The sequence below is a fragment of the Astatotilapia calliptera genome, chromosome 15, assembly GCF_964374335.1.
Source record: "Astatotilapia calliptera chromosome 15, fAstCal68.1, whole genome shotgun sequence".
Lineage (NCBI taxonomy): Eukaryota > Metazoa > Chordata > Actinopteri > Cichliformes > Cichlidae > Astatotilapia > Astatotilapia calliptera.
In genome coordinates, this window is record NC_137436.1 from 9374072 (window position 1) to 9397793 (window position 23722).

The 23722-nt window shown below is 41.0% G+C and overlaps 1 protein-coding gene across 1 annotated transcript in view; it reads left to right on the forward strand.

The window, feature by feature from the left end:
* The window catches only part of esrrgb (estrogen-related receptor gamma b), an 84159-nt gene that overhangs the window by 5177 nt on the left and 55260 nt on the right, over positions 1 to 23722 (forward strand). Inside the window, exon 2 of the mRNA XM_026194907.2 lies at positions 4441 to 4584. The gene's annotated coding sequence lies outside the window, so the exon portion shown is untranslated. The remainder of the gene's footprint in view (positions 1 to 4440; positions 4585 to 23722) is intronic.

The window sequence follows — 23722 nt, forward strand, 5'->3', positions numbered from 1 at the left end:
GATGTTACTCTCAATGTTGTTGGCGCATTTCAGGAGGACGCTGCTAATAAAGTTACACAATTACACAGTGAATTTGCGTTTATTATTATATTTACAAAATACCACAGTTTTTGTCTTGGTCGTATCATTTTATTTTGTTGTATTTATCCGCGACACCTTAAAGGCCGATCCATGAAAATATTGTCAGACATTAAAACGGTTCGTGGCGCAAAAAAGGTTGGGGACCGCTGTACTACACTATGCAATTACTGGAGAAATTGTAGGTGGGTTATTGTGTGTAGAAAGTAGGGATGGGCTTGCTAATCAACTAGATTACGACACGACTAATCGCTGCTATTTTAACTAGTCAATACCAAATATACTGATTATTTAATTGTTAACATTTTAATTGACGCCCAATGCCAGTAATTTGCTTTGTCATTAGATGCCTGCATAGAAATGCCATAAATTTGTTACTCTCGGCTTGATTGTTCTTTTAAAAGCGAAAGAATGAGATCACAGATACAAGCAGTAGAAATGAGCTTTCTCTGAGGAGTGAATGGGCTTTCCGTTAGCAAAGGGTGAGACGTTCAGTCATTCAAGAGAGGCTCAGAGTAGAGCTGTTACCGCCAGCCCGCCTACTGGGTAAGGTGTTCCAACCAGGTATTTCCTACAGGGAGAAGGCCCCAAGGTCGATCCAGGACACGCTGCAGACATTATAGCTATTGGCTGGCCTGTGAACGTCTCTATTTTTAACCGGATAAACTAGAGTAGGTGGCTGGTGAGAAGGAGGTCTTGGCTTCCTTGCTTAGACTACTGCCTCCGCGACCAGCAACTGCAGATAAGTAGAAGAAAATGACTGGATAATTTACTGTTCCGTTATTTTAGATTTGAACTTATACTGGCTATCAAATGCTTCAAGGAAATATAGTTTCTACATACCTCGTTCAACAAGTTTCACACAGAGGAAACAGAGCAGAGGAGGTTTAATCACTGATTGACCCTACTGCCACAGTGTTACAATAAGCGAATCTGTACAACCAAATCTTAGACCTCAGGTTAACAGAGAATACAACTCACAGAAGTAAAAAAATATCATTAATTCAGTGGCATTTATATTTAAGGTTGATTTTAAAAAGTGCTCAAAGTGAAATAAATGCTGCCTTTATTTCTCTTAGTATATAGTTAAACTGGACTTTTTACCTTAGAGCAACCAACTTCTAAAAGTTTAGTTAAACTGTCTAAAAATGGGATTTTTCCTTTGCTTTCTTTTGCTCATGTGTGTCTGTAGGGGTGTGTGTGGTCTGGTCCAGACACTTGGGTTTTCCTTCAATCCAAATGGGCCTTTTGGGGCTACTGCAAACGCAAGCATGACCAGTCCACTTTCTGGAAAGGTGATGAATAACGTGTGCACTTTCCTGTAATTGCAGAGCATTTGATCAATATGATAAACTTGTTGCAACTGAGTCATTAAAACAACAATTATTTAAACTTCAATTTGTTTAAAAAATATTTGTCACAATGCTGGTGAGTCTGGTTTTACCTCTTACTAAATAAAACCACCTTGAGGGGCACAGAAAATCTGTGGGACAAACCATGGCTGTTACTCATAATGGGGATCTAAATCTGCTTACACTGTGTGTGTGTGTGTGTGTGTGTGTGTGTGTGTGTGTGTGTGTGTGTGTGTGTGTGTGTGTGTGTGTGTGTGTGTGTGGTTTTGAGTGTTTTGGTAGGTGTTTATGTCTCTCTGTGGACAGACTTTGTCACCACAATAGCGTCATGAATGTAAAGTTGTAATGAAACTTGTTGTTGCATGTTATATTTAAATTATTCCAATCCAATTTCTTTATTTAGCACCAAATCACAATAACAGTTGCCATAAGGCACTTTATTACTTACTTTATTGTAAGGTAAAGACCCTACAATAGTACAAAGAAAACAGAGGAAACCCTAACAATCATATGACTTCCCCCTAAGAGCAAGCGCCTTAGCAACAGTGGGAAGGAAAAACTCCCTTTTAACAGGAAGAAACCTTCAGCAGAACCAGACTCAGGGAGGGTCTGTAGCGACCGGTTGAGGGTGAGTGTATATATCAAGAAGATATGTAACGACACCTGTAATTTTTGTTACCCCCCCCCCACACACACACACACACACACACACACACACGTGTGGTGTGAGACTTGTCCCGTTTTTGACTGGTAACATATGAGTTGCTGTGCTACGTAAAGCTCAGCCTGAAGCCTAATCTGCCCGGAGACAAACAGATTCAAACTCTGCTCCGTGGCGGATAATTTTATTGTCCTCGCATTGTCTTCATTCTTTGTGCCAACGCTGTATGCCAGTCGATATCAAACTGTCTGCCAGTCTGGCTCAGTATGAGACGCGAGTCTCACTCCGCAACTTGTGCCTCTCCTCCCCAATCCCTCCTTCACCCCGGAATGCAATAAATGTCCGGCCATCATTTATTTTAATTCACTCCCCTCTTGCACAGATGAAATGGATTCGTAACCTTGTAGGACAAGGACGTGCATGCCGTCTGCCGTCAGTTGCTGAGTTATTCTCTATTCTTCTAGCATAGAAAAAGAGAGAGAGAGAGGGAGAATGAGAGAGCTCGAGAAAGAGGCCCAATGATGAAGAGAAATAGTCTGGCATGCAAATTGCCGGCTGCCATGTCCAATGAGGAGGCCTGGCGGAGACTGTCACCGTAGAAACTCTGGACAGGGTTAACGAGGGAGAGACAGACAGGAAGACAGGAAGAGTCTGAAAAAACTCAGAGTGTGATTTATTTGCCAAATCAAGGCACGATGAGTGGATTATGGGTAGACTAATGAGAAAGAGTGTTTAGGGGATAGCTAATTGAACGTGACCAAGAAGGGGAATGCTAAGAGCAGGCAGAGATGGAGACTAGGGTGCCGTATGTCATTCATGCTGGCAGTAGCTTAGCTCGCAGCATGGAAGTGTAAGAGTGAAGCAAAAGGTGGGGAAAAAAGAAGACCATAGAGCTGTAATACTATAATATTATTCACCTGTCTGCTCATTTTTTTTTCTAATTTATATATAACACATTTAGTGTATCGAATATTAAAATAAGTAAATAATAATTAAATAAATAAACCTGCATTCACAATTTGTAAAGGCCACAGTAAATATTAAACGTACTACTGAAAATGACTGTTTCCATGTTTAGCTCTCGTCCTGCACGATCTCTTTAGTTCTGTATGAACAGATGAACTTTAACGTTATGCCTCACTTGTTAAAAAAGCTGCTTCTCATGTTTAATATTTGACTTTGAGCATTTTAAAATACCGAGGACCGTTAGCTTACGTCTGATATTCTCATGTTCGGATTACTCACGCCTTTATGAAGATCACGTTTCAGTGTTTTGCTCTGAATGTGAGATTAGAACAACAACATCATTTGGTAATGAAATGGAGACTTTGCTTTCCTTGAACTGGATCATAACTAGACACCCAGCAATGCTGTAACGCCCACTAGAGGGTAGTATTTAACTACAGGCAGTATTTAATATCTATTTCTGAATTCTAAACTATCTGCACTGTCTACTGCATGCGTGTCTGTTTTTGGAGTTTGGTAAAATTCTTTACCTTTTTCTCCCACAATCATTGACCCACTTAAAAGCTTATTATTCTCACAAAACACTGAACATTTCTTCTTTTGTTAAAAATTCTTAATCATGTATTTAAGAAACCTCTGTCTGCTGACGGTTATGCGTGTTTTTGTCCAGTGATCCCAAATAGTTCTTGTTTTGGTTTTATTTTTTGTAAACATCTTGTATCACTAAACATTGATATTTTTAATATCCATCCTACGTGAACTTAAATGGAAACAAATAAGACCTGGTTGCTGATTTAAAGCAGATCACTGCTGTTTCAAAATCACTTGGAAGCCATGTGAAACTACTTAATCAGGAGCAAGAATCCCAATATTTTTAAAAGGCGTGATATGACTCCCAACTGTCACCACCTGCTGCTGTAAATATTTAATTTTTTAATTTTAAGATTTCTGCTCATGCTGTGTTTACACGCTTTGTACTATTCCGGTTTCTTCCTCTATTACGATCTTGTAGAACATAAAAGAGACTTTTTAAGTTAATAAACATAATTTTTGTCTTCTTTTGTTGAAATCTTACTAGAGGCTTTTAAATTTGACCCCACATTTAGCTTCCACGTATACAAATTATTAGCCTAGCCTCTCAGCAATTTAAAACATCAGTTTCCTTCCCTTTCGCTGAATGCAGAGCCTCATAGTGATGACATATCCTTTGTGTGTCCACTGAAGTCCTTGGAAATGTTTGTGTTGCATCCATCTGATCGTGGCTGCATCCCTCTCATTTCATGAGTGCAGCCGAACACACATTCGAAATGGGTTTGGACACAAATTGGATTAATGTTTGCAAGACATCTCCTAAAGTGTTTCCACCTGTAATGTTGTTTGCAGATGCACTAAATGAGATGTCTCAGCGGGAGCGAGCGTCTCTGTATGCAGAGCTAACAGAGGGAGGCCTGCACCGGGCTGCACTGTGACCCTCCTGATGCAGCGTCTGCATCCTGGCTCCAGTTTCAACAGGATGTAGCGTTCAAGGTAAGGGACAACATGGGAAATGTGATTACATAGTTGCCTAATGTAAGGGAATCACATTTGGTTTGTGTGCGACGTTTGATTGTGCCTTTCTCTGCTGGCAAACTTTAAAAAAAAAAAAAAAAAAAAAACACAATGCAGATGTGAACAAGGGGGAGCAGTCGCTGTTACTGCCCAATCTAAGGAAGTGTGTTCCCTTGAAAGCACCAAGCGTATCTCACTGCAAGAGACGCAGAGGAAGAACTATTCGAAATAAATCTTCTGTACATTTAAATTTAGCCATAATACTAAAAATAAAATGAAAACTGGCCTTAGAGAGTGTAGACTGTGGGCGCGTTGCAGGATTATGATGTAAGACGTCTATTGAAGGAAAAGACTTTCCTAAACAAGATGAATGAGCAGTATCGAGCTCTAGCTTGACAAACGAGGGCTGAAGTGTCGCAAGTGTTTTATGACGCTCCCTCGGGGTCCTTATCTCTCATAACCTCTGACCTCTCGACCTTTTAAACCACAAGGGTGATTACAAGTGGCCAGCCAGTGGAGTAAGTGCTATACTGTTACCATTCTCTTGCACTCAAACCTCACCCTGCTGTCCAACTGCTACTGCTTTATGCAGTGGTTATGCATTTATTTCAGACTGGAAAATTTAAAACATGAAGACAAACTCTGGTCTTTGATGTGCAGTAACAGTAACTGGCCCTAAAGATACAGTTCATCACCTCAAATTTTCCAAAATAACAAGACTAGGTTGCTGGTGTCAGTGGATTTGAGGTGTTTATGTGTTTGCAGGCGAGGTAGCACACGTAGCAAACTCCCAGCTGCCGTCTTAACCGGTCAGCAGAGTGACGAGCGGAGGTCTCACTCACCACTCATCCACCACGCCTGTCATGTGGCAGAGTGTGATACCCGTTCCCCATGAGACGCGTAACAGTGTAGCACCGGCATCCCTCACTGGCTCTGACAGCAACAGCAGCACTGGCCGCTAAAACCATGGCACACGAAGCATTTTATTAAATGCCATCAAGGTGAAAGAGCAGTCGGCTAAAGCAGGGCTAAGCTTCAGAATAAATACCAGCTGTAACAACGCAGCTATACGGGAACTCGTTGACACAATATTTGATTTTATTTGCGCTTGTTTTCTAACGGGATGAATTTTCGGGGAGCACGGGTTATTGATGTCCGGGTGTTTTTCAGTGGATGCAAGGGTAACCGGCTGCTGGAGACGTACTGTATATCATTTTGTGTAACATTGCAGCCCGAGATTAGTGAGGGGTCCCTGGGGTCTCACTCGTCACTCCATTTCCTAAATTGACAGCTGGAGAAACTCTATTCCACCGGACGTGATAAACGACACTGGGCGTCGGAGGAGAGCGTCGCAGAAGAGAGAAAGGATTGATAAATGAGGGAGGTTGGAAAGAATCAGGGCAGATGAAAGTTGTTGGGCAGTGAGAAATGACTGACAGCTCATTATGAAAATCCAAGGAGGGAACCTAACTTGTTCAGCCACTCCTTTTTACTGTGTTTTCTTGTCTTTTTCCCCGTTTGAAATGCACAAAACGCAGACACAAATGTGCACTAATATGAGTGCTTTTAGTTATCTGGAAATGTTCTTTTTTTGGCGTCTGAGAAGGAGGAAAAACAGAAATTCTAGTCAAATTTAAGCAAAACCTGAAAGTCTTGTTTAATAAAACACAAATAGTTTAGCGTTGTTTTTTTACACTCATCGGTGGCAAGCAACCAGATTTCAGGACTGGTTGCTGTTTTTGGTTAATTGGTCCACTTTTATCAACCTCACCTCACCCAGCTTTTGAAGGTTTCCACCTTCTGTATGTTCAATACTTTCCATGTCTGTTTTTAATCACACGAGCAGGTGTTTGAGCTGGACAGAGGTTATTGTTTTGGCAGGAACATTCTTTTTTTTTTTTTTTTTTTGCATTGTTCACTGCTGTATAACCCCCTTGTCATTTACATTTAAATCATATAAAAAGCTATAAGTCACCCATGAGGACACTAGAAAGCTCAAAGAAACCCCCGAGAGTGCCAGTTGGCAGTGCTTTATTGGGTATTTTCCCTCAGTACTCTTACTAGCTTCTTGCAACCTCACTCAATTTAGTTGTTTTAGCCCCCTATGGCCGTGTTGCTGATTTTGAATAAGTGCTCAGGGCAAGAGGGGTCAGCTGCAATTTCAGCTGTAGCTAAACTGGTCTTTTCTAATGTGAGATCTGAGGTGACTTTGACTTTTGATTAATGACAGTTCTCCAAAGGACATCTCACCAGCAAAAACTTTCCACAGCATGAAAATCACTTCCAGTAAAAAAGAAGAAGAAGAAGAAGAAAACATCTATATCTTTATGCATACACAATCCAGCAGCGACTGACTGCATTCAATGTGAAATAGTACCCAGGTGCCGTTACAGGAGGCAAACAGTGAAAGTGTTTGTTATTAAAATATTTGTACTTTTTGGGCCCCAAAGGCCCACTATGCTTTTTCTCACTTATGCATATTTCCATTATAGCGACATCAAGCAAACAGAGAAACGCTGCTGCCGCCTCACTCCTGTTCTCTCTCGAGTGCTTCTCTCACAGGCTGTGAAAACAGCAGCCCCAGGGAATATTCGTATCCCATGAGCCCTTGGGGCAGAAGGCCCGAGGACACGCTGTGGGGATGTATTGAGGGGTGTTGTGGGAAAAAAAGGAGAGCTGAATATCTCAATATGATGACTATAGATAAATGTAAAGCAGATAGTTGTTGAATAAAATTGGCCCATTTGGGATTTTAGCAAAGAGATTAAGAGATAATGGGAAAAAAGGTACTGCAGTATAAATAGTTAGACCACAAGCAGATGTGCAAGAAGACCTATAATATTGGAGCTTTTGAAAAGGCAATTTATAGTCAGTTGGCTTTTTTAGAAAATGGCATTTTAACACACGATCCACAGACTGAGAAAAATAAATGGTGCTTCTAAGCCTTCTGATCTCAGCAGCTGGCAAAGTTATAGTATGCCTATTATTGTCCCTGAATGTGTGAATGAATGGTGTTTCTGAGAAAGAAACCAGGCTGCTTGTGAGAAAACATTACTGGTAACTTTATTAGGTACACCTGCTCATGCACTTGTTAACACAAATATCTAATCGGCCAACTACATGCCAGCATCAGACAGGACAACCTGCTGATGTTCAGACAAAGCATCAAAATTGGTAGGAAGGGTGATTTAAGTGACTTTGAATGTGGGAGGTTTGTTGTTGCCAGAGGTGCTGGTGATAGTATTTCATGATGACATTTTCACACACTACCATCTCTAGGGTTTTTACACAGAATGGTCCAGTAAAGAAATATTCAGTGAGTTGCAGTTCTTTGGGTGAAAGTGCCTCAGAGGTCAGAGGTGAATGACAACAACCAAAGTATGCAGAAGAGCATCTCTGAATGCACAACATATTGAAGCACGTGGGCTACAGCAGCTGAAGACCACACTAGGTTCTAACCCCATCAACTAAGAACAGGAAACTGAGGCTACAGTTCACACAGGCTCAACAAATTTAGACAATAGAATATTGAAAATAAGTTGGTCTGCTGCAGCATTCATCTCTTAGGGTTCAAATATGGTGTAACATCTTGAAAGCATGGATTCATCCTGCCTTGTATCAACAGTTAAGGCTGCTGGTGGTGTTGGGATGTTTGTGTTGCAGATATTTTTTTTTTTTGCATACTTTGGGCCTGTTATTAACAGTAGAAGATTCTTTAAATGCGACAGGCATAGACAGTATAAAGCATGGTCATAGTTTCTGGGCTGCAAAAATGAAACTAATGTTGAAGCGCTGTAAACCTGCATTTGATCTGAAAGCCACCAGATGGCGATAGTCATGGTTGAAAGAAGACTTAAGGTCTATGGGGAAAGGGCTTTCTGTCCTGCTGCCTTGACCTTTTGTAAATACTTTCCTGCTGAGTATATGGGCTCAGTCACTAATTTCGGATCATACCAAAGTCTATTTTTAAATCCATCCATCCATCCATCCATCCATTCGCTTCCGCTTATCCTTTTCAGGGTAGCGGGGGGCGCTGGAGCCTATCCCAGCTGTCATAGGGCGAGAGGCGGGGTACACCCTGGACAGGTCGCCAGTCTGTCGCTATTTTTAAATCGTTAAATTTAATATGCTTGAAATTTTAAAAGATGAAAGTTTATCTGTGGAATGCTCATTGGTTAATAACTTGTAATTGATTGGTTGGTAGCCATTGAGGATGTAGTTTCACAGTTAGACCTGCCCCTCCTTGTCACATCTGGTTTTCTTTAAACCAAGATGGTGACAGTGGAAATACTCACCCCCCCCAACCGGTCGCAGCAGATGGTCGTTCCTCCCTGAGCCTGGCTCTGCTGCAGGTTTCTTCCTGTTGAAAGGGAGTTTTTCCTTCCCACTGTCACCAAACAGTCAACAAAGCGCTTGGTCATAGGGGGTCATAGTATTGTTGGGGTTTTCTCTGAGAAATGTTTGCAGCGCCTTTTTAATTAAAAGGGGGTCCAACCTGGTACCAGGATGGTGTACCTAACAAAGTATCCAGTGCATGTATGCTGTGTGTAAAGCAAGGATTCCTCATCAATTACTTTTAGAGTGATTTGTTGAGTCAATGTTATGATCCCATAAATATGCACAAGGTCAAATGATGTGGAAAGGTCATGAAAAATGAAGCAATGGGTGGACTGGAGTCCATTAACATTAAATATTTGTGAAACAGGTTCACCCATCACCACAAATACTTCTGCTCAGGGTTTGTGAACCAGACCAAGAGCTTTACCAGAAGCAGGACTCTCGGACTGTGGGACAAATTCTCTGTGTCTGTACTCTCGTGTATGATCTTATTATCTGTCAGCCAATTTAACAGAGAGGCCTCTGGGGAGTGACAACGGGGATGTAGGGGGAAGAGGAGGGGACGCCCTCATACACACACATCCACGGACAAACACACACACACACCTCTGCTCTAATTCACACTGACCTCTGTGGCCTCTCCACTATGCCTGTTTTTGTATTTGATAGAAAAATCGATAGGCTTACTGGCAGAGAACAACCTCCATGAAGAATTAAAGCAAGAAAAGTGTTGGTAGTGGTCAGTCGTTTCTCTGCAATATTTTTCTGAAATATATGGTTGATTCCAGAAGAGCACTGTGTATTTTCTTAGATTAAGACAGAATGGCTTCATAATGGCTGCGATCTTAATTCAAAGCTATGAATTGTCATCAAACCATGTTAACTCAATGCAAATATATTCATCCCTGTTTTCTGCACTTTTCTCAGAGTGATGCTGAAAAACAAGCTTCTAGGCTGGACTATTACAATTCACTATTATAAAATTGTGCTCCCTGAAAAAAATCTTCATTTGATCCAAAACACTGCAGTGAGAGTATTGACAGGGACTAGACAGAGAGATCATATTTCAACTAGTTTGGCTTCTCTTCACTGGCTTCCTGTTAAATCTATAAGTGAATTTAAAATTCTTGCCCTCACATACAAAGCATTTAATAATCAGGATGAGCATCATATCTTAGAGACCTTGAGTTTCCGAAAGTAGAATGGGAGGCAGAGCCTTTGGCTGTCAGGGCTCCCAACCTCCCAGTTTTGATTCAAGAGACAGACACCCTTTCTACTTTAAAGGTTAGGCTTAAAAATGTCGGTTTTGATAAAGCTTATACTGAGGGCTGGATCAGGTGACCCTCAGCCATCGCTTAGTTATGCTGCTTTAGGCTCAGGCTGCACAGGGACTTCCCAGGACACACTGAACACTTCTTCTCCACTTCCATCTTTACACTCCACATGTGTTTAGATTCCACTACTGCATGTGATTGCATTAGGTCTTCGCTTTTGTCCTGTATACTCGCCTTTTTTTCCTCTTCTGTTTTCCCTTCACCCCCAGCTGGTCACAGTAGAGGCTGCCTCTCTCTGAGCCTGGCTCTGTTGGAGGTTTTCTTCCTGTTAAAAGGGAATTTTCCCCTCCCAGTTTTGCCAAGTGTTTAAACGGGGTCCTGTGTTTGCTAGGGTTTTTCTCTCTAATATTTCAGGGTCTTTACTTTAAATCAAAGCCACCTGTTGTTGTAAATGCTCATATATAAATAAAATATATTTTTATTGAACTAATTTCAATTTTTGTTTTTATATTTTCATGTCAGCTTTCCTCATCTCATGATAAACAAAAAATTGGACAGCTCTTCTTGGATGGGAAAGTCAATTCCTTTTTAGCCTCAGATTCATATTTGATCAAGAAGTGGACTTTGTTGTGCTGTAGTTGAGTCACAAATGCGTCAACTAGGAAGGCTACCAGATATTGAAATGTGCATCGATCTTATTTTTTGAACTAATGCCAGATTTTACTTGGTTGCCAGTTGCAGTGCTAAAAAAAATACAAAAAAAAGACTCGCCTTTCATAGAAGACATCCAACTGGGTATTGGTAAAAAATTTTGAGGTCAGTCAGTGGTCTGAATCTTACATGCACTAAACTATTTGAAAAATTAACCACTTTTATGGCTGCATGGACCAGTAATGAGTTTCGGAGCTATAAATCCCAGAACAGTTACAACCTATTAGGAAACATTTGCTTGTTTACTCATTAAGCCATCATAGAGAAATATGTTAATTCAAATTGTTTTCTATTTATTTTATATTTTTTGGTCTCTACCAAATTATAGGTGAGTCTAGTTTGCTTCCAGATGTTCACTGATTTTATGGTGCAGACCTTCACATTTAACTGAACACAGCTAACTTCTGTTTCCAGAAATGGCAACATGAAAGCGATGAAAGCGATTGTGGCTCAGGAGTTGGGCCTTGTAATCGGAAGGTTGCTGGTTTGAGCCCCGGCTCGGACAGTCCCGGTCGTTGTGTCCTTGGGCAAGACACTTCACTCATTGCCTACTGGTGGTGGTCAGAGGGCCCGGTGGCGCCAGTGTCTGGCAGCCTCACCTCTGTCAGTGCGCCCCAGGGTGGCTGTGGCTACAATGTAGCTTGCCATCACCAGTGTGTGAATGGGTGGATGACTGGATGTGTAAAGCGCTTTGGGGTCCTTAGGAATGGTAAAGCGCTATACAAATAAAGGCCATTTACCAAAATGCCCCAGAAATTAAATATGTGGATGGAACAGGTAAACAATGGGCTGAAATCTGTTACAAAGGGAGCGGCTGAGTTGGGTGTACATTTGCACAGTTTTTTTTCCAGTTCTTTGTTATAAAACTGATCAATGTTGCTTTAAAGAGCAGTATTTTTGTGACTGCTGACCCCTGCTGATGCTCTTTATAGGTTTCAGCTTAGTATTAAAGTTTTATGTAAGCATTAGTTGTTGTTTTTTTGTTTAGTTTTCATTTTCATTGTTTTTTGTGTTCTTGTTCTTTTTGTGCAGTTTACTTATTTTGATGTTTTGTATTTTCCCATAGTTGGAGCTGCACTTGATTTTTTACATTTATAGTAACATGCTACATGATTTGTAGTTTGATTGACGTTGGACTTTTTAGACCAGATTTGTGTAACCAGGGGGAAACAGTTTCATTCACATTCATTAGATCACATCTGTGTCCAAGCCATGTTCAAGCATGCACTGCAACACTGCAACTTTTCTAGGACTCTTAGCCAGTAGAGGTGCATGTGAAAATGTATATATCAGGTCATTTAAATCGGGCATTATAGCCATATGTTATCCTGGTTTACAGAAATGCAGTGCATTTGCTGCTGCTGAGTGGGTTTATGTGCTGCCTTCTCTACACATCTGCAAAAAGGACAACTGTGAAAAATGTCTCTGACCTGCTTCATGGGTGAAAACAGTTTAAGATGAGTCAGATATTTTACAGTGTTAAGTCTTTTTGCAGATGCTTGGTGTGTAAACTGTGTCATCAATATATCTCACAACTTTTTGTCACATATTAGGGAACAGATAATACACCAGTACCAACTAAAGTCAAGTATTTTTTTAAATAGCACACTGGGCAAACAGAGGTGCAAAAAAAATCTAGACTAATAAATTATGTTTTAAAAGCAAGCATTAAAAAATATAATAGAAATAACTAAGCTAATGTCGTTCAAGATATTTTGTCCAATTTGGCTTCACTCTGCTATTAATTAGGTTGTCAGTGTTGTTTTACACATAGTGGCTCCATAGTGTAGTGGTTTGTATGTTTGCCGAACGAATGCAAGATGCCAGCAGGAGATGCAAATCCCTTTCATGTTGTATCAGGACGTGCATTTGACACAAAAATCTGCCAATTCAAACATTTGGAGCTGCATTCTGTGGTGACCTCTGTGTGAAGGAGTGAGCAGCTGAAAGTAGCTTTAATATAAACTGCACATCAGTCACATGAAATCAGCAACCTTAAGTTTGGACTTTTATCAACTTTTTTTATAAGGACTGTGTGTGTGTGTGTAAATGTGTGTGTGTCTGTATCTGCCTTTTGGTTTCTTTTGTTAGTTTTTCCAGCCTGAGTTGGTGGGATTATTGCCAAGGACCCATGAAACCGTCCTGTCCTGGACGCATTGGGTAGTTCACACACACACACACACACACACACACACACACACACACACACACACACACACACACACACACACACACACACACACACCTATATATATATATATTTGTCATATATTTGCCAAAATTTGTTCTCTTATGGGGTTTTAACAACCTACTGACTAACCAGTTTTAATTTCATTTTTACTGTGTTTTTTTGTTTTGTTTTGTTTTTCTTACTGATTGTTAGTGGGGGTTTTTTTTAATGAAAACAAGACAATAAGAGGACCAAAACTTTGCTAAAATGTATTGAACTTCTAGTCAGTGAATAAAAAGGAGATGAAAATGTTTTGGAGAGACGAGATCCAACCAGAACGAATGAAGTTGTGGAGAAAGGCGGGATGAGTTTGGAAGTGATCCAATCAAAAGTAATCTCCTTGTGTCATAAGATTATCTGCAGCTGACAGAGTGTGAGGGATATTTATTCGACTAAAACTAAAACAAAATAGATGTCCACATTAACACTGTGAGTAACAAACACAAACCCTAACTGGGATTGTGCATAAACTTGTGTAGCTGCAACAATGTGAACATGTTTTTTAGCCTTGCTATGATCTATTTTTATCATCGCGATGGTGATGTTGCTGCTTTTGTTGATTACAGCGAAGCACATGGATGGCATACTGCGTGAAGTCGCTTTAAATGTTAGCCTGTGCATTTAATTAGTATAGAGAGCGTATCTGGGTTACAGTCTGACGACACGTTTACATTTAAGAAGGTGCACTACACCACATGTATGCATCATCCACGCTGTAGTCTGTCTGCTGTAACAGTCATTTTTTTCCCAAAACCGCGGCCGCCGAGCCAAGGTCAAGCAGCGTAGACAGGCCTCTCTCATGCCAGTCTTGAGGCCATTCTGAACAGATGTTGGCACAGCCAGCTGGACATGGCGACCTTGAGGAAATCTCAAAGGGGTCTTCGTTGGCAGCATGGGCACCAACTCTCCCCCCCTGGCAGAGGAAACCCAGTGCAGTAGCATATAAGCAAGCGATATGTACATATGTGTGTGTGTGTGTGTGTGTGTGTGTGTGAGCCTCTACACAAACCAGCATTGTGTGTCATTCAAGCTTCAGTGAAAAGGTACCAGTGAATCAATCACATGCCCTGTGTAACACCGCACTAAATGAAATTCAATGGACTGATTGAGTGAGTGATGGATGATTCACATACATACAGCCAGAATTAAGTGATGGAGAAACACTCAGACGCAGAGTGGAGGAGGTGAGGGTTGGTTAGACCTCTGAGGACTACATGCTGGGTGTGTGTGTTGCTCTGTAAATGTGTGTGTGTGTGTGTGCGAAGGGAAAAAATGTAGATGTAGCGTATAGACTCTGAAGGCTGAGCACCCTGAGGAGCGGCTATGTTCGTACCCCACATCTGCCCTCCCAGGATGCAGCAGAGTGTGTGTTTACTCGTCTGTGTGTGCGTGTGCTCATGTGAGTGTGCGTGGTTGCCATCTGGGCAGAACATCAGGGGTACGCCTGGACTGCACGGTGAGCCAGTCCACTTTTAATCTGCCCAGCACCCTCTCCCCACCAACGAAGGTCACCGCCTCGGCAAGGACAGTACTGTCACCCCTGTAACACTAACAGCAGGGGTCGGCGCTGGCTATCCATAATAGATGGCAGCTGGCTTTAGTGTACGTCTTCACTTTGCCTGGGGCAGCGGTGTTCGCCCATCTTTCATTCCCACAACTCCGCTGAGCTAATGTGCTGTGTTAATGCTTGTGTGAATCAGGAGGAGTGCTCAGTCGTGTGTCTCCCCCGTAGCTACCGAGCGCTCGTGTCATTGCCAAAATAGGACAGAAGGTGCTTCAACAAAGGAAACATTCATCTGGAGGTATCGCAGCGTGGCAACAAAATCAACCTAAATACATTAAGAGTTCACAACTCCAACTAGAAAGAGAAGTGGGATGGGATGAACTTTTACGGGACATCATGCCTTTGGTGCACAGTTTTTTGTTTTTTCTGTGTGTGTTATTTTGGTGCAGTCATCTGAAAGTTTTCAAACTTAGATGTACCATTTGGAAAAAAGCACAAGTCCTAGTTTGACAGCACTTTATGTTAAGTGCCTGCACAGTCAGACTCACCCATCAAATATGATTTGCACGCGCAAGTTTTTTTTTTTTCAACTTGCCAGAGAGACCAAAACCATTTTAAATGCAAATGACCTAAATAAGATTAGCGAGGTAGGCAGTCCGCTCCCTGTTAATTATCACACGCAGTAGTCAATTAACAACGCTAACGATGGGACACTTAGTGTGCGTTAACCCAATTTACCACGGCTGAGAGCCGGGTGGACACAGTTGCAAGGGGTAAGTTGAGGTGGGGTATGGAGGAGGAGGAGGAGGAAGAGGAGGGGGTTGGAGGTCGCATCTTTATTGAGCTCTACCCCAATTACAGCAGCTCAGAGGTTAGGGAGCTCAGGAGGCGAGTTTAGCTCTTTGCTTTGCTTTGCGAAAGAAAAGAAAAAAAAAAGAGACTCTTCAGTGATGCTAAGTGGTTTCTTTTGGTCTATTCTCGCCACCAGGATGTGGAGTTGGGCACCATGTGGGTAGAAGGAGGAGCTGGACTCATTCGGGGGTAATTAGGGTGTGCTAGACAAGATGCTCCTCTACGCTTAACAGCATTATCCATGGCAGGGATTAAGGCATGCTCTGATTTAACAGTTGTCACTAGACCTTGGCTGCGAGTGGCATGGGTGACTGACAGGTCGAAACCAGGATCTCATTTGCGTGTCTGGGAGTGTGCACATGTGGTACCTGTTCACCTCAACGTTCGTGTTTGTCGTGGTGGTGTGATGAAAGGATGGGTAATCACATTTTGAATTTTGCCTCTGCAGCCTCAAAAACTTTTTTTTTTAAAGAGACACTATTTTACATTTAATCGTCTGACAAAAATTTACCAGTGCGGCTACTACCACAATACACCGTTACCATGTTTTTATTAAATTATTTTTTTTTTAATTGAGTGTGCAGCTTTTCCAGCGTCACATACCAAGTCATAAATATAAATATGATCATACAATGAGGTTAAACTATTATAAACAGCCGTTTGGTTTTGGACTTCAGACGGCATTTATCGATCATCTAAAGACAGCACTGATAAAACTGATCTTATTTTTTGCACTTGCACTATTTTATACAAATATAAAAAAATTATGTCATTATTGGTACGCATTGAGGCTCAGCTTTGTTTTTAAAATGTGCCTCTTGTTTGATTTTAAACCTGATGTTTTCAGGATAACTAGCATAAAAGCACAAAAATAATTTAAAAATAATAAAAAATAATAATTCAGAAGTCTTTGGAGTGTTTTTCCCTTCTTAGTTCTTGGCTAACGATAAAAAAAATATTCCAAACCTGCTAAACAGTGTTTTTCACATCCCTGTGAGTTTCTACCACTTTGTGGACTTTTGAAGTATCTCCAGCATGCCAGCAACAGTCCATTGGTATGAAACACTCGCTCACTCTCCCAAAGTCCATGCGGTGACATTCAGGCATCTCTATCAGACGCTCTCTCCACAAAATAACACATCTGCCCCGCTAACATAAATCATCATCACACTCTTGACCTGCCCACCCATTTTCATCTGTGTAACCAGAGCCCTGAGCGTCAGCAGGAAGTGTATTGGTGTGAGCGGCCTATTGATAATTGATCTGGCGCCATTGATCCCAACCTAGCCTAGCCTCTGTCCTTCTACAATTCCACTCTTTCTTTTTGTAATCTGTTTGGATTCAGGGGGACATCTTTTGACTCTAATATCCCTCCCTGGAATATGCACGTAAGCTCTGATAATGGGAGAAAATAGCAGTGCTCTTTTGTTTAATGTCTTTATTATCAGGTAACACATCAGGTACCTGATAACAAGTTGACTTCATTTTGTAAAATTTATTTATACACATTTTAAGTCTTTGTAACAATATATATATATATATATGTGTGTGTGTGTGTGTGTGTGTGTGTGTGTGTGTGTAATAATATATTCTTTTCATGAAAAAACTTTACTACCTCCTCTTTAAAGGCTTTTCACAATAATCATACTCGTGCATTTCTGTAAGTAATCAAATAATAACGTGCTGTTGATAGTAATTCTAATCTCTAGACATATAGAATATTTTAATGCCACATAAATTCCTACTTTACCAAGAAGAAAATGGTTAAATATTTATGTTACAGAGTTCGATCTTGATCTCTCTATCAGTGGCACAAATGGGTGACAGTAAAAATCACAAGTGCATCATGAGCAAATCAATATACACGTAATTTACAAACTACAAGGCAGCTAATCAATGGGTATAAAAGTATATGAAATATACATTACAGGAATTGGGCTGCGGCGCTAACCACAGACTTTAATAAATAGTTAAGCCATTTATTTTTGTCAGTATTGATTATTCAATCCCGAGAGTTCAGCAGAGTCATCTATCTTCTCCTCCCCTTTTCACTCAATCTTCCTCTGAGAGCTGATTTATGATCTTTTGGGTCAGATGAGCAGCTGCTGGTTAAGACACCTTGGACATGCATAAAAGAGATATGAAGTAACGAGGCCCGAATGGGATTTTTAAAAAGTGGCTTCCCTTGTTTGAAATTGTTAATTAAAAATTTAATACATTCCTTTTGTATGTGGTTTAAATAGATGAATGTAACATTGGACTCGTTTAATTTCCAATTTTTAGTTACTAGTTAAGTAAAAAAGCTGCTGAAATTTATGTGGCAATAACAACACCTGGCTAATGTCACAAGGTTCTGCATTTTTATTAAGCCCTTTAGTCTTTTTTAAAATTTTCATCTTCTTGCCAACTTCAGATTTCCCATCTTTGAGCAGCCATTGCTTGTCATTAGAATAACAAATGCACCGGGGCTTCTGATTTAGTGTGGCACTCTGCCCTGTGATGTATATTAATACCACAGCTCTGCACACTTTACCCAGGGTTCATCTTTCATCGGCGTAAAAAAGGTGGAATTGAAAAGCAGTCCTTGTTTTTGCGGGAATCTGTATCATAGTCATTTATTGTGTCATGAGACAGGGCAACCACTCCGCATGTCCTTCATTTCCACGTGCAATGCCAACCTCTGTTAGGCACTACACTGTGTTTGGGTTTAAGCAATCAGGTGTCAACATGGATGGCAGACTTGACCATTTGTGAAAACGTAGGATACGTTTCCGAAGCAGCTCATCAGGTTAAATATTTCTTCTTGTTTTTTTTTAAATGTTTTCTAGATTTGTCTAAATGTGACTTACGCTCAGATTTCTGAGGCCAGCACTAAAGTAAAAGGATTTGCATTTCATTTCATGTGGGTTTTTAATCATATCTCTCTCTGGCACTGCCCAGCATTCCCATTTTAGTCTGGTGAGATTTTCATTGAGCGAGTGGTGCAGCTCTGGGTTGAGTTAAGTGATGACTGCTGATGACAGATTGTCCTCCACCACATTGCTAGCACTTCTCCCAGACAGAACGTCCATCCCTTTTTCATCTCTTCCTGAGTGGACATGAGGGCTCACCCAGCAATACAAGACAAATAACACTTCTGCCAGGCCATCACTCTTTCCAACAACAAGGCAGCTTACCTTTCGCTTGACTATAGTCCATGTAGTATCAGACTCAGCATCACCTCAGCTTCTTGTTCACTGACTTGTCCTCGGTGCTCTGCCTGAATGCGCAGGGCTGAATCAAGACATCTATGTTTTTTGTCTGTTGATTTTCACTACAATGACTGTAATAACATTTAATCAGCAACATAAAACAAGATAAATAGAAGTCTTTTAAAGCAAGAACTATGATAAAATGCTTTTTAGTTTATGGTAATCAATAAGCTCAATGATATAAATGTTCATAGTATGATATATTACTCAAACAGTGTATTTTCTGCAGGTCACAAGGTTTGTAAAACCAATACTGATATTTCAAAAGCTGATATTCAGATGTTTGAATGGTGTTTCTTTCATCTCTTTCTTTTTTTGTTTCTTTTGTTTTGTTTTTTTATGTACTAGCCATTAGAAATGCCAATGCTGACGTACCAACTAATAGGTAATACTGGGGCAGCACAGGGGCACTGAGGTTAGCACTGTTCCCTCACGCTGGATCCGAATTCACCATCTAATCAGGGCCAGCATGGGTTCTCTCCAGCTTTCACTCACAGTTCTAAAAGCCATGCAGTGAGGGGTTAGCTACAGGTGTGAATGTGAGTGCAAATAGTTGTGTGTCTTCCCGTGTTAGCCTGAAACAGACTGCAGACCTGTACCCTGCCTCCTGTTCTATGGTAGCTGGGTTTAAGCCCCACCAGCTCGAGTAGGATAAGAGGATGAATGGGTAGGTGATAATATTGGCTTGATAAATCGGCTGAGTTCTCCCCACAGAAACTTGTCAGAAGGCAATCAAGTAGCCTGACCAAAAATATTTTCTTTGATGATTCATTCTTTGGTAGCAGGGGATCGGTCCGCCAGGACCTCCGCTGCTGGCCACCGTCTGACTCACAATGCACTCGACCTCTATGGCGCCTCCTGCAGGTGTTGGGCCTGCATGTCCCTTTTTCGGGCTGTGCCCTGCCGGGCCCCATGGACTAAGGCCACCAGACGCTTGCCCTCGGGCACCCTCCCCAGGCCTGGCTCCAGGGCGGGGCCCCAGTAACCCTATCCCGGGCAGGGTGAACCGTTCCCTCGATGGTCTTCTCACAGATATCTCTTCTCGTGTCTCTTACAGATAAGGTGAGACGTTTGGCCATCTGGGAGGAGCTCAGAGTAGAGCCGCTGCTCCTTCACATGGAGCCAGTTGAGGTGGTTCTAGTGATGTGTTGGTCGCGAACGAAATGGCTCTTAGAGCCGGCTCTTTGAAGTGAACGACGCAAGCCGTTTTGTTTTTCTTTCTCCCACCTTCTCTCTCGCACTTTTTTTCCGCTTCACTCCATACTAGGGCTTCCACAAACGATTATTTTGATAGTCGACTAGTCACCGATTATTTTTGCGATTAGTCGACTAATCAGATCATCATCCATTGGACGTACAGCTTATTGCACCAGCAGCATCTGGTCTTATATAACTATCATTAGCTTACAGCTTGAAGTGGAGTATATTCTCCAGCGTCTCACACTTCTGATAATCAGCTGTCTGCTTGACAGTTTTAGCTGTGCAAAAACTATAACTTTAATCTCAGCCAAACCGATTTACTCAGGAACAAATAAAATACTAAAGAAAGCCAAACAATAACATTTTTAAGTTATCTAAGTGACTTATATATATGTTTAACCTGACTAGCGAAAGACGGCGGTGGGTTTGAAAACGATTTGCCAGGAGTCCGGTGTTCTCATGGCTCTAGTTAGCCTTGCCCCCGCCTAGCTAACGAGCTAGTGGGTAACAGACGTCTCCGAAAACGTCGGAGCGCTTTTGAAAATATGTGGTGTCTTGATAAACTGAGAAAATATTTGAGGTTTACACAGCTACATTCTCGCCTGAAAATATGTTAAACGTTTATTTTGTGACCAAGAAAGAATAATAAGAGTAAAGTTAAAACTAACTAGCTGCCGCCATTGTTGACAACTGCGCTGGGCCGCGCTATGAATTCTGGGACACAGCTTCTTCTTCTTCGGGGTTTAACGGCAGCTGGCATCCTTGTACATGCAGTGCTGCCATCTTCTGTTTCAGTCCGTTATTACACTCTTAAATCCTACTACTCATTCCTGCGTCCTTTGTGATCTTACAAAGCTTCAAACGATGCGTCGACTATTAAATTAGTCGTCGACGATTTTAATAGTCGACATAATCGTGACTAGTCGACTAATCGTGGCAGCCCTACTCCATACGCGAGCCTTGTGCTTGCGCTGGGCAGAGGGGGGTAGCACAGGAACAGAGCGGGAGGGAAAGAGAGAAAAAGAGAGCCAGAGACAACAACGTCACAAATTCAAATCAAATTCAAATTTTATTTGTCACGTACACAGTCATACACAGTACGATATGCAGTGAAATGCTTAGACAACTGCTCGTGACCTAAAGAAAAAAGAAAAGGCTATGAATAAGATAGGAAATAAATATGAAAATTAAAAAGGGTAAATTTAACTAGGAAGGAATAAAATAAAATATATAAATTAAAGTTGAAAATAAAATAACTGTACAACAAAATACACAATACACAGTATAGAAATATATAAGAATGTATGAAGAATTATAAATATATATATACACAATAACAGCAGCTGTACAAGTATTAACTGGAAATGAAGAATATAATGACCAGTGTTGTGCAATCCACATTATTTAATGTCTTGTGCAGTGCAAATATGCTTAAAGTGATTTAAGTGATGAAGGGAAAACAATGTCCAGAATGTCCAGTGTGTGTGTAAGAACTATATGTGTGGGTCAGTACTGTGTGGTGGTGTGATTGAGAGACCGTATCGCCTGCGGGAAGAAGCTCCTCCTCAGTCTCTCTGTGTTGATCTTCAGGGAGCGGAATCGCTTTCCTGACCTCAACAGAGAGAACAGTCTGTTGTTGGGATGGCTGAGGTCCTTCACGATCTTCCTGGCCTTGGTCCAGCACCGCCTGCTGTAGATTGAGTGCAGGTCAGGGAGCTCGGAGCGGATGGTGCGCTCAGCTGACCGCACAACCCTCTGTAGAGCTCGTCTGTCCTGCATGGTGCTGTTCCCGAACCAGGTTAAGATGTTTCCCGTCAGGATGCTCTCTATGGTGCACGAGTAAAAGTTCCTGAGCACCTTGGAGGGCACATTAGAAAGGTATATTATTGGTCCACAACAATTTTTAGTTAGGGATGATAAAGGATTCAGAAAGTTTATTCACGCAGGCCCATATGACTGTGAATGTGCATCTTCTTTGTGTTTTGCATATTTTAATTTATATTTAATTGTGTTGTGGTTTGCAGTGTTGTTTCACTTTAAATTTGTTTGAATGGAAAAAGCTGAAAATTTAAACAGTTAAAAGTTGAAATGTGAATAGTTGTTTTTTGTATTATATGATTTATTTATTACATTGTATGTGGAGTGAATAAATAAAAGTATATTTACGGTGGCCCCTAGAGACAAAACACGTACAAACTCCAAAACACGTAAAAACTCCAAAACACATACAAAACACAACGGAAGTGCTCCAGGATGCTAGGGGGCAGTGTTGAGCTTTTGTTACCTAGTGGCTACACAAGCCAAGAAGTACCAACGACCGGATTTGGTGTGTGGTAGTAACAGGTAAATGAACTTTTTTTTTTTTTATTATTTGAATATATATGAGTGCTTGTGTATAAATACACAAACAATACGCATATCCTTTCAATTGTGTAATTTAAGTGATCTAGGTAGCTCTGTTTTGGAAGGTCAGTTAATGCTAGCGATGTGTTTTGGAGTTTGTACGTGTTTTGGAGTTTGTACATGCTTTGACTCTAGGGGCCACCGTATATATATTTATAGATAAACATATAAATAAATCCACGTTGTTTTTTTACATTAGTAATTTCTTTTGTGCATAATTTTATATTGTTGTTGATAATCAATTAATTAAAGCAACAAAACAACCTGAAGAGCCGGTTGGGAGCCGAAAGACCCGGCTCTTTTTAGTGATCCGAGCCGAAAGAGCCCGTTCTCCAAAAAGAGACAGAATTCCCATCACTAGGTGGTTTGGACATCTGACAAGGATGCTCCTGGGCACCTCTTGGGTGAGGTGTTCCAGGCATGTCCCAATGGGAGGAGGCTCCCGGGCAGATACAGGACACGCTGGAAAGATTATATCTCTCGGTTCGCCTGGGAACGCCTTGGTGTTCACCCCGACAAGCTGGAGGAGATGGCTGGGGAGAGGGGGGTCTGGGCTTCTCTGTTTAGGCTGCTGCCCCTGCTACCCGACCCCAGATAAGCGGAAGAAGATGAAGATTGATGGATGGATTAATTCTTTTAATAAAAAACAAATACAACAACTTTGATTTTATATATTTCAGTTGCATTTTATTTAGAATTATTGCTTTACGTTTGCAAGGACGAAGAGCGGGAAGATAGGACCTTCTTTCTCACCTAAGGCCACTTTTCTGTGGCCTTCCTTAAACTTCTACAACTTAAAAATGTGCAATTTCTTCCTTTTGTTCAGGAGCAGTCTCACATTTGATTCTCCACACTGGATAAAAACTCACTAAAACTGACAGTTGGGTTGCATGTGACTAAAATTATAATAAAATCATTAAAACTAGTGTATATATTTCTTGTGTCATAACTCTGGCGGTCTCATTGTGCTGAATATAACATAAGAAAAACAAACTTTGGCTCAAGACTGGCCCTACTACACATTTTACCTTGTACGGAAGCATTAAAATGAATGTGTGCAGAGGCGTATACAATAAACCATGGGAATCGCACAGAAAATGCCTCGCTGACAGCAGTGCTGAGGGATGAAATGGAAGACCATTACTCAGAGCTGTATCCAGAGCAATTCACATCTGATGTAAACTGAAATGAATGCAGCATGTTTCTAAAGCTGAACAAAAGACTGGTTATAAAATTTTGCAAGTAAATTTGTCATGTTATTACTTATAAAATAAAGCAACCCTAAAAAATGAGCCTCATTTAAAAAAAAAAATATTGCATTTAACAGAAAAAAAATGCAATAATTTAATGCATG